General features: G+C 45.4%; 1 long non-coding RNA gene across 1 annotated transcript; it reads right to left on the bottom strand.

The window, feature by feature from the left end:
* Positions 1 to 2,076: 2,076 nt before the first annotated feature.
* LOC308578612 lies at positions 2,077 to 9,578 on the bottom strand. The gene is made up of 3 exons (XR_014004033.1): positions 9,522 to 9,578; positions 7,341 to 7,441; positions 2,077 to 2,316 (listed from the first exon to the last, which is right to left on the bottom strand). It is a non-coding gene; the product is annotated as an uncharacterized lncRNA (long non-coding RNA).
* Between the last annotated feature and the right edge of the window lie 3,353 nt (positions 9,579 to 12,931).

Genomic DNA, 12,931 nt, shown 5'->3' with positions numbered 1-12,931 from the left:
AGTAGGTCTCTGGGAGGTTCCAGCCCAAAGTTATCTCCATCTCCCTTCATCAAACCAGCCCATTCCCCACAGTCCCACTCCCCACAGTCATCAATGTAATCCCAAAAATATTTAAGAGCATATTTCAAAGTCCCTCCGAAGTTAAGAACCTCCTCAGCTCCAGACTCCCCCTGGCCCACTCCAACTTCAATCTTCAAAAACAGCGGCTTATGCTCCTGCAGGCCCTCAGATCTCTCCATTTGTATTATTTGAGGTGCAACCGCAACCTCCTCCATTATCTTCTGCACTTGCCCAATCAATACAGGTTCCTGAGTTGGTCCCTGAATGGTTTCTGTATCAATATTCCCTGTTTGTCCACAGTTATTGACCACAACAGTCATCAAATCCGTTTTCTCATTCATCAAATCCATCTTCTCATGCATCTGTTCCAACAAAGCACTTGTCTTGCATAAAGCAAGCACCAAAACTTCCTCCCAGCTCATTTTTATTCAAGGTCAAAACGACTGGTCCCACGATCTTAATCTCACAGCTGTAGAGTCCTCAAGTAGACCACAGCAACAATTTAGCAAGCTCCCTCTAGAGGAGACAATTTCTATTTGTATCCATCTTTTTAAGACAAGTCCAACAAAGGAAAATTACTTTCATTTTTCAGATATTTTGTTTCTTTAGAATGCAAAAGGCAACATTGGAATCAGTTTATTTCTCTTCTTTAGCTATCTGTCAAAGTATTCCATTCACAGTCAGTGAACCTCTCCAACAATTTCTGTCTCTGACACCCCGTTCCCAGGTTAGAGACGGTGGAAACTTATCTTTCTTCACTCCCTCTCCTGCAGGCTTAAACCAAGTCCCCCCCCTTTCCTCCTGCTTCCAAGGGGGTTTTAGTGGTTATAAATGAAGGAAATTTAGACTTTTTTTAACGACTTTCCAGGCTTTAGCTTACAAGGTTTTTGCTTCAGTCTATATACAAAAAGCGGAAGGCGGACTTCCTGTTTTGAACCTTCCCGCTTCGGTGCCAAATTAGGATATTTCTTGATCCAATTTTCCGTTTCTACCCACGGGTACTTGTTTTAAATCCAATTGTCCACAGGAAAAAGTCAGCGCTCTCCGGCAATGGCTGTGCAGCTTCACTCCGTGAAAGTAGCAATCATTTCGCAGCACCGCGCCGCTCACCCCACTTCACTCCGGAACCCCAAAATGGGGTTCCCCGTGAGTAGGGGAGGCGCTCCTGGTGCCCTGCCGAACCCCACATTCCCAGGCTTCCTCCGCCTGGGATTTCTAGCGGGTCTCCACCTTCGCCGCGGCGGGAAGACCCAGTTTCCACGGAGCCATTCCTCAGAAGGTTTCACTTAAATTAGGGTGTTACAGGATTTTATTGTTCTATTAGGATTCTGCTTTGGACCACTAAGGTATTGTTCATTGTTAACATTAATGCTCTCTAGGGCTGTTGGGGTTTTTTTTTGGGGGGGGATGATGACACACCATATTTCTCATATTTATAGTGGTCTCAAAAATAATGTTTATGAGGTTTGTTGGGTCTGAAAGAACTGCTCTCCCAGCACCTGGAATTCCATTCTCTTTTCTCTCTCCCTGTCAGTAAAGCTTTCTTGGTTTGGGGTCATCTTCCTGTCTGAAATTGCCACAGCTTGCTTTTTTGCCCTGCCTAAGGTTTTTCTTTTCTTTTCTTTATGCCAAACCTAGATATTAAAAAGTTAGGCATTTGCTTTTTCTTCGGTTTTCTACCTTACAGTTGTGATTTCTGGGGTAAGGTGGGGTAATCACACAGGTAACCCAAACTCCTTTTCTGCTGACAAGCTGATATGTGCCAATTGAAATCCCAGAAGAATGAAATAAGACCCTATAAATTTCCCCTAAAAGATTTACTGCATAGCAAACTCAGTTTTCCAGTATTAATCTGGCATGGCTCCAAGTAGGCTCTAGTGAAATGTTGGACCCATTATTTTTGCTTAGCTTCAAGCAGAGAGAGAGAGAGAGAGAGAGAGAGAGAGAGAGAGAGAGAGAGAGAGAGACTCAGCCTTTTTCATCCTTGTTGTTTTCTAAAATATGTGACTGCCCATTTATTAATATTCTCTCCTGGTAGTTTGCAAACCAAGATAAAAACATTACACTTTTCAATTATATGCAATATGTGCTTCATATAATATGTGCTTTTATGCTATCTGAGTAACAGCAGTATTAACCACTTGACATAACCAGTTAAAAAAGAGAGAGAGAGGGAAGGAACATCTCTCTGTGTGCTTTTTCATGGCTTTGGGATTCCTCCAAAAGCATCAACAGTTTGATAATGTAATCATGAACCTGCGAATGACACAAAACAATTTAGCATGTCTGAAAAAGGAAAGAGGACAGTGTAATACATTATTTTATAAAGAATAACATGATAGATCTGCAGGTGAAAATGCCATTGAGACATTAACACCAGGGAGCAATTTAGCAGTTCTGTTATCGGTACCTTGTTGCCCAAACAGGAAAAGCAAATTAGAATCTGCTGCAGAAGTGTTTTATAAAAAGGATTTTCCATAATTTTGATTAACCCCAAAGTAGTAATAATAAGTTGCCCGGATCTAGCAAGGGAGAGCTCTTTTTCAATTTTATAAATATTTTATCAGTTAATTGACTAATGCAATTAATTAACTAACTAGTCAGTCATTCAGTCAGGTGGTTTTGGTCAGCTGTTAAATAAGACAAAATACAACAAAGTGTAAAATAACAGACTCAAGAAAACTCTTCTTTCTTTCTTTCTTTCTTTCTTTCTTTCTTTCTTTCTTTCTTTCTTTCTTTCTTAGAACTAACAATCAAAACAGACCTAAAGCAAAGCATGGCAGATTTCAGAGATTTGACCACCTGCTCAGAAATAATGCAGTGGTTCCTCTCAAGGAAAATACTGAAGATCAGATGAGAAACTTGCTCATAATGTGCTAAATTATGCATTCTCTAACCTCCTGATTAAAGGCAGAAAGTACAATAAAAGAACACATCAGAGACTTATTTGACCTTTGAGTCTTTGCATGGACAGCCTCTTTCTATAAAGGATATTCTAGAAAAATTATAAAGGCAAAACATTAAAATAAGCCAATAAAACGGTTCTTATTTGTACAGTTATTGCTAGAAGAAATATTTTAAATGTAAGTATCCCCCCCCCAAAAAAAAGAGTCTGATATCCTGAGATACCAAAGATGTTGGAGAGGCAGAGGAGCAAATTTGGAGCCACAAAAGCAAAACAGGGCTGGATGATGCTATTCTGATTTCACATTATTTGGTACATTTTGCACATAATTCGATTACATTCCATTTCTGCATTAATCTGCATTAGAAAATTTCTCTCAGACTATGTATTTAAATGCATAGGGTTGTAGCCAATACAGCATGGGAAGTGTTCTGCTCACAGAATAGGAATACCTCTTGTGTGCCCAGGTGCCATGACTTACGTCCCCGCAATAGTAATAATAATAATAATAATAATAATAATAATAATAATAATAATAATAATTTTTTATTTATACCCCGCCCTCCCCAGCCAAGGCCGGGCTCAGAGCGGCTTACAAGCAATAATAAAAACAAGATGAGTGATTACAACTTAAAAACAAAAATAAAATACAACATTAAAATAATGGAACATTAAAATATTAAAATGGAGCCTCATTGCAGGAGAAGGAAAAGAAAAAAGAAAAAGGGGGCGGAGGGAATCAAATTGGCTCCAATCCAAAGGCCAGGCGGAACAACTCTGTCTTACAGGCCCTGCGGAAAGAGATCAGATCCTGCAGGGCCCTGGTCTCATGAGACAGAGAATTCCACCAAGTTGGGGCCAGTGCTGAAAAGGCCCTGGCTCTGGTTGAAGCCAATCTAACTTCCTTAGGGCCTGGGACCACTAGGGTGTTGTTATTTATGGACCTTGAGGCTCTCCGTGGGGCATACCAGGCGAGGCGGTCCCGTAGGTACGAGGGTCCCAGGCCGTGAAGGGCTTTAAAGGTCAAAAGCAGCACCTTAAATCTGACCCTGTACTCCACCGGGAGCCAGTGCAGCTTGAAAAGCACTGGATGAATATGCTCCCATGGCAGAGACCCCGTGAGGAGCCTCGCTGCAGCATTCTGTACCCGCTGGAGTTTCTGGGACAGCTTCAAGGGCAGCCCCGCGTAGAGCGAGTTACAGTAGTCAAGCCTGGAGATGACTGTCGCATGGATCACTGTGGCCAGGTCGGGGCGGGAAAGGTAAGGGACCAACTGCTTGATGCGGCAAAGGTGGAAAAATGTCACCTTGGCTGTTGCTGTGACTTGCGCCTCCATGGAAAGGGAGGCGTCAAGGATTACACCCAAACTCTTAACGGAAGGCAATGGCACTAATTGGGCCCCCGCAAGAGAAGGGAGTTGGTCCCTCATCCCCATGCTATCCCGACCTAGCCATAGGACCTCTGTCTTCGAAGGATTTAGTTTCAATCGGCTCCCACGAAACCATCCAGCCACAGCTTCCAAGCATCTGGTCAGTGTGTAAGGGGCCGAGTTGGTGTGGCCATCCATCAGTAGATAGAGCTGAGTGTCATCAGCATATTGATGACAGCCCAGCCCAAAGCTCCGGATAATCTGGGCAAGGGGGCGCATAAAGATGTTAAAAAGCATTGGGGAGAGAATTGCGCCCTGCGGCACTCCACACACCAAGGAGTGGCGTGACGACATTTCCCTCCCTAGTGCCACCCTCTGTCCCCGACCAGAGATAAAAGAGCACAACCAGTTACGGGCTATGCCCTGTATCCCCACGTCTGCAAGGCGATGGTCCAGAAGATCATGATCGACCATGTCAAAGGCTGCTGACAAATCTAAAAGGATCAGCAGTCCTGACCCGCCTCGATCCAGTTGTCTACGGATATCATCTGTTAGGGCAACCAGAGCCGTCTCCGTCCCAAAACCAGGACGGAAACCGGACTGAAATGGATCTAATGCCGATGTTTCCTCCAGAAACCTACCAAGCTGTTCAGCAACCGCTCTCTCAATTACCTTACCCAGGTATGGAAGATTTGAAACTGGGCGGTAATTGGATAGGTCTAAGGGATCTAATGAAGTTTTCTTTAAGAGTGGACGCACCACTGCTTCCTTCAGTTCCCCTGGGAATGTCCCCGTGTCAAGGGACAAATTGATAATTTCAACCAGGGGGGTCCGCGCAAGATCTGGACACTCCCTAATCAGCCAAGACGGGCACGGATCAAGGAGGCAGGTGGTGGGCCTACCAACTTGGAGGAATCTATCCACATCAGTAGGGAGTATCCGATCGAAATGGTCCAACACTGGACCTGAAGTCAGTCGAGGGGCCTCCAGTTCAGTCACTGTATCTAAATTGGCAGGGAGGTCACGGCGGAGCAACAGGACTTTCTCCGCAAAAAAGCTCGCGAATGCCTCACAGCTGTGGGTCGAATTTGTGCTTAAATTTGGTTGTCCTCCTAAGGACGTTATTGACCTAATTATTCTAAAAAGTTGTGCCGGGCGAGAGCTAGCGGATGCAATGGAAGCTGCAAAGTAAGATTTCTTAGCAGCTTTCATAGCCATCTCATAGGCTTTCATAAGCGTCCTATAAGATGTTCTTGAGGCTCCGTCACAAGTCCGTCGCCATACTCGCTCTAGCCGTCTGAGATCCCGCTTCATTTTCCGGAGCTCCTCAGTAAACCAAGGGGCCCGGTTTCGACGGGGTCGCAGAGGGCGCTTAGGCGCGATCTCATCAATGGCTGCCAAGAGCCGGTTATTCCAGTCCTCAACAAGGTCATCTAATGAGTCGCCAGGAGGAGCAGGGTTCCGCAAGGCTTGTCGGAATCTATCAGGATCCATCAGTTTTCGTGGACGAGCCCAAATAGGTTCGCCACCCGAGCCGGTGAGGAGCGGGAAGTCAATCTTGGCTTTTAAAGATTAGGGATTATATGACCAGGCATGACAAGCTTCTTTTGGTGCAAATTAGGCCCCAGTGTCATTGATTACATATATAAGTGTTTTTGGATTAGGGCATAACTTGTATCAACCAGCTCATCTGCTGGTTGATTCTCCCAGGGGTTAAATTCAATGGTTAGGGAGACCTATGACATACATCAAAGAAGAACTCCACACAGAGATTGCCCAAAAGGAGAGCTATGGCCCCAGACCCCAACTGGATGTCCAAGCAGGAGCATCTCTTAAAGGATTCCTTTAATGGAATACCTCGTTTCCTTAGAGGGACAGGCAAAGTCTTGCAACCTCCCCTCCGATTAAGACTAAGGCCTGTACAGTTCACACTTGGGTATACAGTGGTACCTCGGTTTAAGAACAGCCCTGTTTACAAACAACTCGGTTTATGAACTCCATAAAACTGGAAGTGCAAACTCCTGGTTTGCAAACTTTACCTCGGTCTAAGAACGGAAGCCGAACAGTGGAAGGGCACCAGCGGCGGGAGGCCTCATTAGGGAAAGTGCAACTCGGTTTAAGAACGGTTTTGGTTGAAGAACGGACTTCCGGAACGGATTAAGTTCATAAACCGAGGTACCACTGACTTCAAATACCGTATTTTTCGCCCTATAGGATGCACCGGCCTATAGGACGCACCTAGATTGGGGGGGGAATAAAGGGGGGGAAATTATTTTTTCCCCCAGGCGCGGGGCTGGGGCGGGGGAAGCCCGAGCTTCCCCCGACCCCAGCTCCCAGAACAGGAAGCTCTCCGCAAGCCCAAGCTTCCCCCTCCCCCAGAACAGGCTGCCGGGCGCGGGAGGCTTGCGGACATCTTCCTGAAGCACGGGGCGTCCTCCGGAGGGCACCCCGTGCTTCGGGGTGCAGGCTGCCGCCCCAAGACTTGCACGCCCAGCGGGACCTCCCGCAGGGCGCGGGAGGCTTGCGGACACCTTCCCGAGGCATGGGGCGTCCTCCGGAGGGCGCCCCGTGCTCTGGGCTGCAGGCTGCTGCCCGCGGGAACTCCCCCGGGCTCGCAAGGCTCGCGGATAGCTTCCTGAAGCCTGGAGAGTGAGAGGGGTTGGTGCGCACCGACGCCTCTCGCTCTCCAGGCTTCAGCGAAAGCCTGCATTCGCCCCATAGGACGCACACACATTTCCCCTTCATTTTTGGAGGGGAAAAAGTGCGTCCTATAGGGCGAAAAAGACGGTAGTCTATTTAAGGATATTCAATGGCTCACTCCATGTATGAAGAAAGCCATTGTTCAGAGCTTGACAACGTCATTAGCTGGCAGAAACCTTGTGACATGACTCATTTTCTCCACCAAGAATGAATTCATATTGATCCAAGAAGGGGGGGGGGAATAATAAAATCAGCATAAACTGCTGTGTTAAAACAATAAAAGATGGGAAAGTGCTGATTTAGTACTTAACGTGACAGGCAATAATCTGCACAAAATCTGCAAGAACAACCAAACCAGCAAGCTATTTTTGAACAAACAGGACTGTGTGCTTGATCAACCACAGGAGCTGCAGAGATTAGAGTTCAAATCAAAGGCGGGCAAAAATACAGTAAAGAAAAATAAAACAAATGCGAATTCCATCAAACATTTATATTTTGTGATTAGTGTTCACAGCAATCCATGTATATTTGTTTATGTTGCAATGTTTACAACTATCCCATAGGGTAGGTCACAGTCATTTTAGCTATGCTGCAGGAGTGGTAGAATTGAGGGTAAGCAAGGGTAACTTGCTTTATCCAATTTTGTAAATTCAATCCTTGTGAGAGGTTTAATTAAAAATAAGGACCTCCTCAGCTTCTTAGCTATTGTGCCACACCATTTCAGACCAGTGTTCACTCGTCATTCAAATGTTTCTCGCACTAGACTCAAAGTACCACAAAGCTTGGCCAACAAGCTCCAGTGATATTCAGAATTCAGCAACTACCACAAGTGTGGCCACCAGTGGGCTCAGGATTTATACTTCAGTTCTTTTAAACCAGGTAATCAAGCAGTTTGGTATGGATAGTGTTCAGAACCTGTATCAACCTTTCATTATCTCACTTATTCTCACAACAGCTCTGTATGAGAATTTCTGATCTGTTAAGGTACATGGGAAATGGGATCACCAGACTTCTCAATTCCTAGAAGTCCCTTTTGTTGTTGCTCTCAGTGTTGTATTTTCATCAACACTCAGGTCACAGAACATAGGGATGTGCTAAATACAGGATCACATATAGCTCTGGGTGAGCGACTTCCTCCAACAAATGTTGAGAGCAGATAGAACCCCAGACAAGCTATACCAGGATTAACTCTTTGTGGCTAAATTAAGATTCTTAAATGAACATCACTTTACCTTGAAGATGGACACTTGGCCTCTTTTCCAGAGTCTCCCACCTGGTGTGCTTCCACCTGTGGTGCTGGATCAATGAGGTCCTATTAAAACATTTGGTTACTCAGGTTCAGGGCAATGTACCCATGAGGGTCTGAGCTGTGTCCCATCAAGTTTGGGAATTTTCTGTGTGAGCTCATTTCCATCAGCTTCAGCCTCTCTGGTTATGTCTATTAGTGCCCTGCCCTCTTATACACTTTCCGGGTACAGCGGCGTAGCGTGAGTTGTCAGCACCCGGGGCAACGCAAGTAATTTGCGCCCCCTAACCCGGGGCAAGGCAAGTAATTTGCGCCCCCCAACCCCTAACCTGCGAGTTGCCGCTGGCGCTGCCGCGCAAACAACGCTGCTTGCCCGGAGGAGGATGGAGGCAGAAGCAGCCACCGCCTGTGGCTGGGCCGAGGGGATGGCGGCGGCGGCAGGGTGCAGAGGCTGCCCGTGCCCGGCCAGGCGTCGGTGGCGGCGTCGGCGCTGCTGCAGCGGCTGCTCCTCCTGCGAGCAGTGAGCGGAGCGCAGCCACAGCGACGGCGGGGGGGCGCGCGCGCTAGGGTGCAAGGCTGGCGGTGGCGGCGGGGAGCCCGGCGGAGGAAGGAACTTGTCCCTTCCCTCTGGACTCGCGCCCCCCCAGATGTTGTGCCCGGTGCGGTCGGCACCCCTGGCACCCCCCACGCTACGCCACTGTCCGGGTAGCAACTGGTGCCAGTTGCTGGGTATCACAAATGAAGAGAGTGCTGTTGGGCTCAGGTCCTGCTTTCACACTTCCCATTGGCATTTGTTTGTTGACAATAGGATACTGGACTAGATGGGCCACTTACCTGATCCAGCAGGCTCTTCTTATGTTCTTAGGGATGAAAAAAAAATCCTCTGCTAATTTCAAGATTGTTCAATGCATGAAAGGTGTCACGTGCATGTGTAACCTGACTCATTTGAAGAATCACCTTCCTGGCTGCCACTGCAAATCTTCCATCACCCAGTCTGAGGTTGTATTGGATTCCATTTCAATTTTCTGTCTCACATGGGTCCTGGTGTACTCTGTGCTGGGCCATTTGCTGTTCTTCTTATGGGCAGATTTCATACCTTGATAGCTGAAAGATCATGGGAAAGGGTATTGCTTTCAGACACCCCCCCCCCCCCGCAGTAGCTAGGATGTGTTTTGAAATATTTGCACCACATTACAACCTTCTGCCTATTGCACAAGTTATTGGGTAATTGTGATACTTACATTTGTGAACCAATCTGCTGGATCCAAAGGTCTTTATATAGATGTCTTGGCCTTAACTGTAAAGGAAATAGAATTCTGAAGTGTTTGTTTATTTATTATAGCACATCACCCATCCATTATCGAGTTGTAACACCTGGGTGGTTGAGCTGACTTTTCAAGTCTTGGACTGCACTAGCAGGAAAATAGCTTCTGGGGGAAATAGTAAGGGAGCCTGAAGGAGGATTAAGTACTATATAATGTAGCAAATGTCAAAAGATTCTAGGGGATTTATTACCTTACATCAATCGGCATTGTAACTATGAAATTGGAAAATGGGAGCAAATCCCTGGCCTTTTGTGTTAACAAAACTGACCCTTCACCTCCATTAAATGCGCTGAGGAATAACACAGGCAACATTAACTAAAAACAACCCACCTCTCCTTTTGAAAGTTCACCCATTAACACAGGCTTAAATTGAGATTGACTTAGGGTATGTTCACATTAGCAGCTTGCAATGCTTCAACATTCCCCCCCCCCCACACACACATTTCCAAGTCACTTTTCCACACCAGAACAGGGGTGAGGATAACAGCACCTGTCTGTACCTCTGCTGAAATCTAATTCAGCGACGTTTTCATCCACCTGTGGGCAAAAGCTGTCTGAACTGTTCACACCACAACGGAACTGTGGTTTCCATTTCTGAATCACATGGAAGCTGGTTTGAAAAAAAGAGACTCAAGGAAGAATATTTCGTTAAAAGCTACAGGGTACAGATGGATTGCATGCCAACGCCCCGTAACTCACAGTTCCCTAATGGATAATAAACACATGGGCCCAAGTATTTTGCTTTATGGGTTCAAATAGGCAACAACTTTATTGGTTACTTTATTGGTTATCTGAGTGAATGCAGACTACAGAATAACACAGGAGACCCAACCAGATCTGGCGAAAGGGCAAGAGAGGAGGGCCATCGCCCAACACCAGCGATGTGGCCAGGACAACATGGAAGGGGGTGTCAACTCTCCAGCCCCTGCCAGATCACTGCAGAGTCCTGGCTGCCTGGCTGAAATGCAGCCCACCAGAAAAGGTGAGTGGACTTGTGGCTAATGTAATGTGAGACTGCTGTTTTTATTTTATTCTTCTTAAATTTTATTTTAAATTTTAATTTTGGATTTAAATCCATTTACTTTGGATTTTCTCCTCCTTCCCCTCCTTCCTCCTTCTTTGCTTCTCCCAGTCTGTGCAGTTTTATTTCCCCATATGTCAAGAGATCAATCTCTAGAAAAACATGGCACAAGTTATTTTCTGACGGCATTGACCTTTGCTGTTGGACACACAGTCCCAAGGTGGGTATGTGTGTATTTATGATTACCCACCGAATGCTGTAGCTGGAAACAGTCTATGGCAACATGTTTATTGTGAAGTGGATATCCCCTCCTCTGCTGCCTTTTTGAATGATGCTATAGCAGCCAGAATATTTTTATGGGGCCTTGTATGAAGGCCATGCACTCCAGCCATCTCTGTTTACCAGGCACAGTGTCTATTTTTATTTTTATTTGTTTCCTGTTCTCAGTAAATCACTATCTTCATTTTAAACCTATTTTGAGATGCCTTGTTAAACCATTGTTAGTGTTCAAGACTCAGGACCTTCCTCTGTGTCACTGGTACAGAAATCTGTTGTAGGGGAGTAAATAAATATTTTGTCCCTAGCACATATGCACACAAGTCAATGCTCGTAGACACTAAGGCACCAGGCAGAACACAGCCTGCTGTCTCACACACTCCACCTGCTAAGGCAAAATGTTTGGCTCAAAAATGACAGAATACACAATGGAGAATCATAAAGAAAAGGGATGTCAGAGTGGAAATGTCCAATGTTTGCTTCTTTATCCCACATCTGTAATGGATAGCCAGAGAATGCAATCAGTATTTGCTGTTGCTGTTGCGACATAATTTATTATGTTTTCCCAGCATTCACATTGTGTTTCAAAATGAATGAGAAGGAATAATGCGGTAACATAATTTATGGATTAACTATGAAATTGCATACATTCATCACAGCAGACAGTGGGACAAATGGCATAGGTCTTGGTGGAAGACAAACTGCAGCAGAATGGAAACAATGAATGGAAAATGATGCCTTCAAAAGCTACTATGGCTATGGTAATAATAATAATAATAATTTATTATTTGTACCCCGCCCATCTGGCTGGGCCTCCCCATGGTGAAAGCATGCAGGATGTGGTTGGATTTGTATTATTTATTAAACTTCACAATGTAAGTAACTAGTTTGCATGTTAGCCATTTTCTCCTGCCAAGAGCAGTAAGGGAGCCTAAGGTTTATTTTGAGCTATTGATAACCTTATTTGCACTATTGATAATCTATTTAAGTATAACTATGGGTTCTGTCCCCCACCCCCACCCCAAGATGCCTACAGAGAACATGAACATAGCATACCAGTGTACTGGTATTTATGTGGTGTATTAGTAACACACTGCACATAAATAATCTTTATGAAACCACACAAACACATGGACGCCACCCAGTTATTAGGACCATAGGGAGCTACCTTATATTGAATAAGAGCATATTGTTCCATCTAGCTTAGTGGATTCAAGGAACCTAAGTTCATTAAATTCAATGAGGCCACATTGAATGTGACTTAACTGGTGTCACACCTAGACCTTATCTCTTTGTGATTCCAACAGCTGTGTGAAAACCTTTCCAATAACAATAGTAAAAAGGATGCTGACGAGGTGGAACATGTGCAGAGTTTGGAGACCAGGATGACCATGGGTCTGAAAACCAAATCTTATGAGGAATGGTTGAAGGAGCAGGGTATGTTTAGCCTGGAAAAGAGGAGAGTGTGAGGAAATAGGATAGCCTTCTTCAAATATCTAAAGGGCTGTCACATGAAAGAGGGAGCAACCTTGTTTTCTACCACTCAGGAGGGCAGGACTCGAACCAAGGAATTCAAGTTACAAGAAAGGAGATTCTGACTAAACATCAGGAAGAACTTTCTGACGGTAAGAGCTTTTTGTTGCGCAGTGGTAAATTAATCAACACAGAGTCTTCTTCATAAACAGAATAAAACTTTTACTTGAAAAAAATAAAGTTGTTCATAAACAGCTTCGTTAAAGAGAATACACAGAATGCTCATAGCAGCTATTTGACTCTTCACAGAGGCACAGACTTAGTTTCTGATTTACTAGAGTCCTGGAGCCACTCTGTCTGCACCACAACACACACACACTGGTCGAGACACACAGAGAGGCTGGCTACTTTTATAGCAGGGGTTGGCAAGGTTTACCTCCCCTGGGCCAGTTCACTCCAGCGGAGATCCCTCCGGGGCCCGGACCACGCATGTGCCTGAGCATGCCCGTCCGTGATTTCCGGCGCTGCGGAAGCAAGTCACCATGCTGTACTGGTT

The sequence above is a fragment of the Podarcis bocagei genome, assembly GCF_964188305.1.
Source record: "Podarcis bocagei genome assembly, chromosome: Z".
NCBI lineage: Eukaryota > Metazoa > Chordata > Lepidosauria > Squamata > Lacertidae > Podarcis > Podarcis bocagei.
The sequence above is the reverse complement of the archived record's forward strand: the minus strand, read 5'-3'. Positions and strand labels throughout refer to the sequence as shown.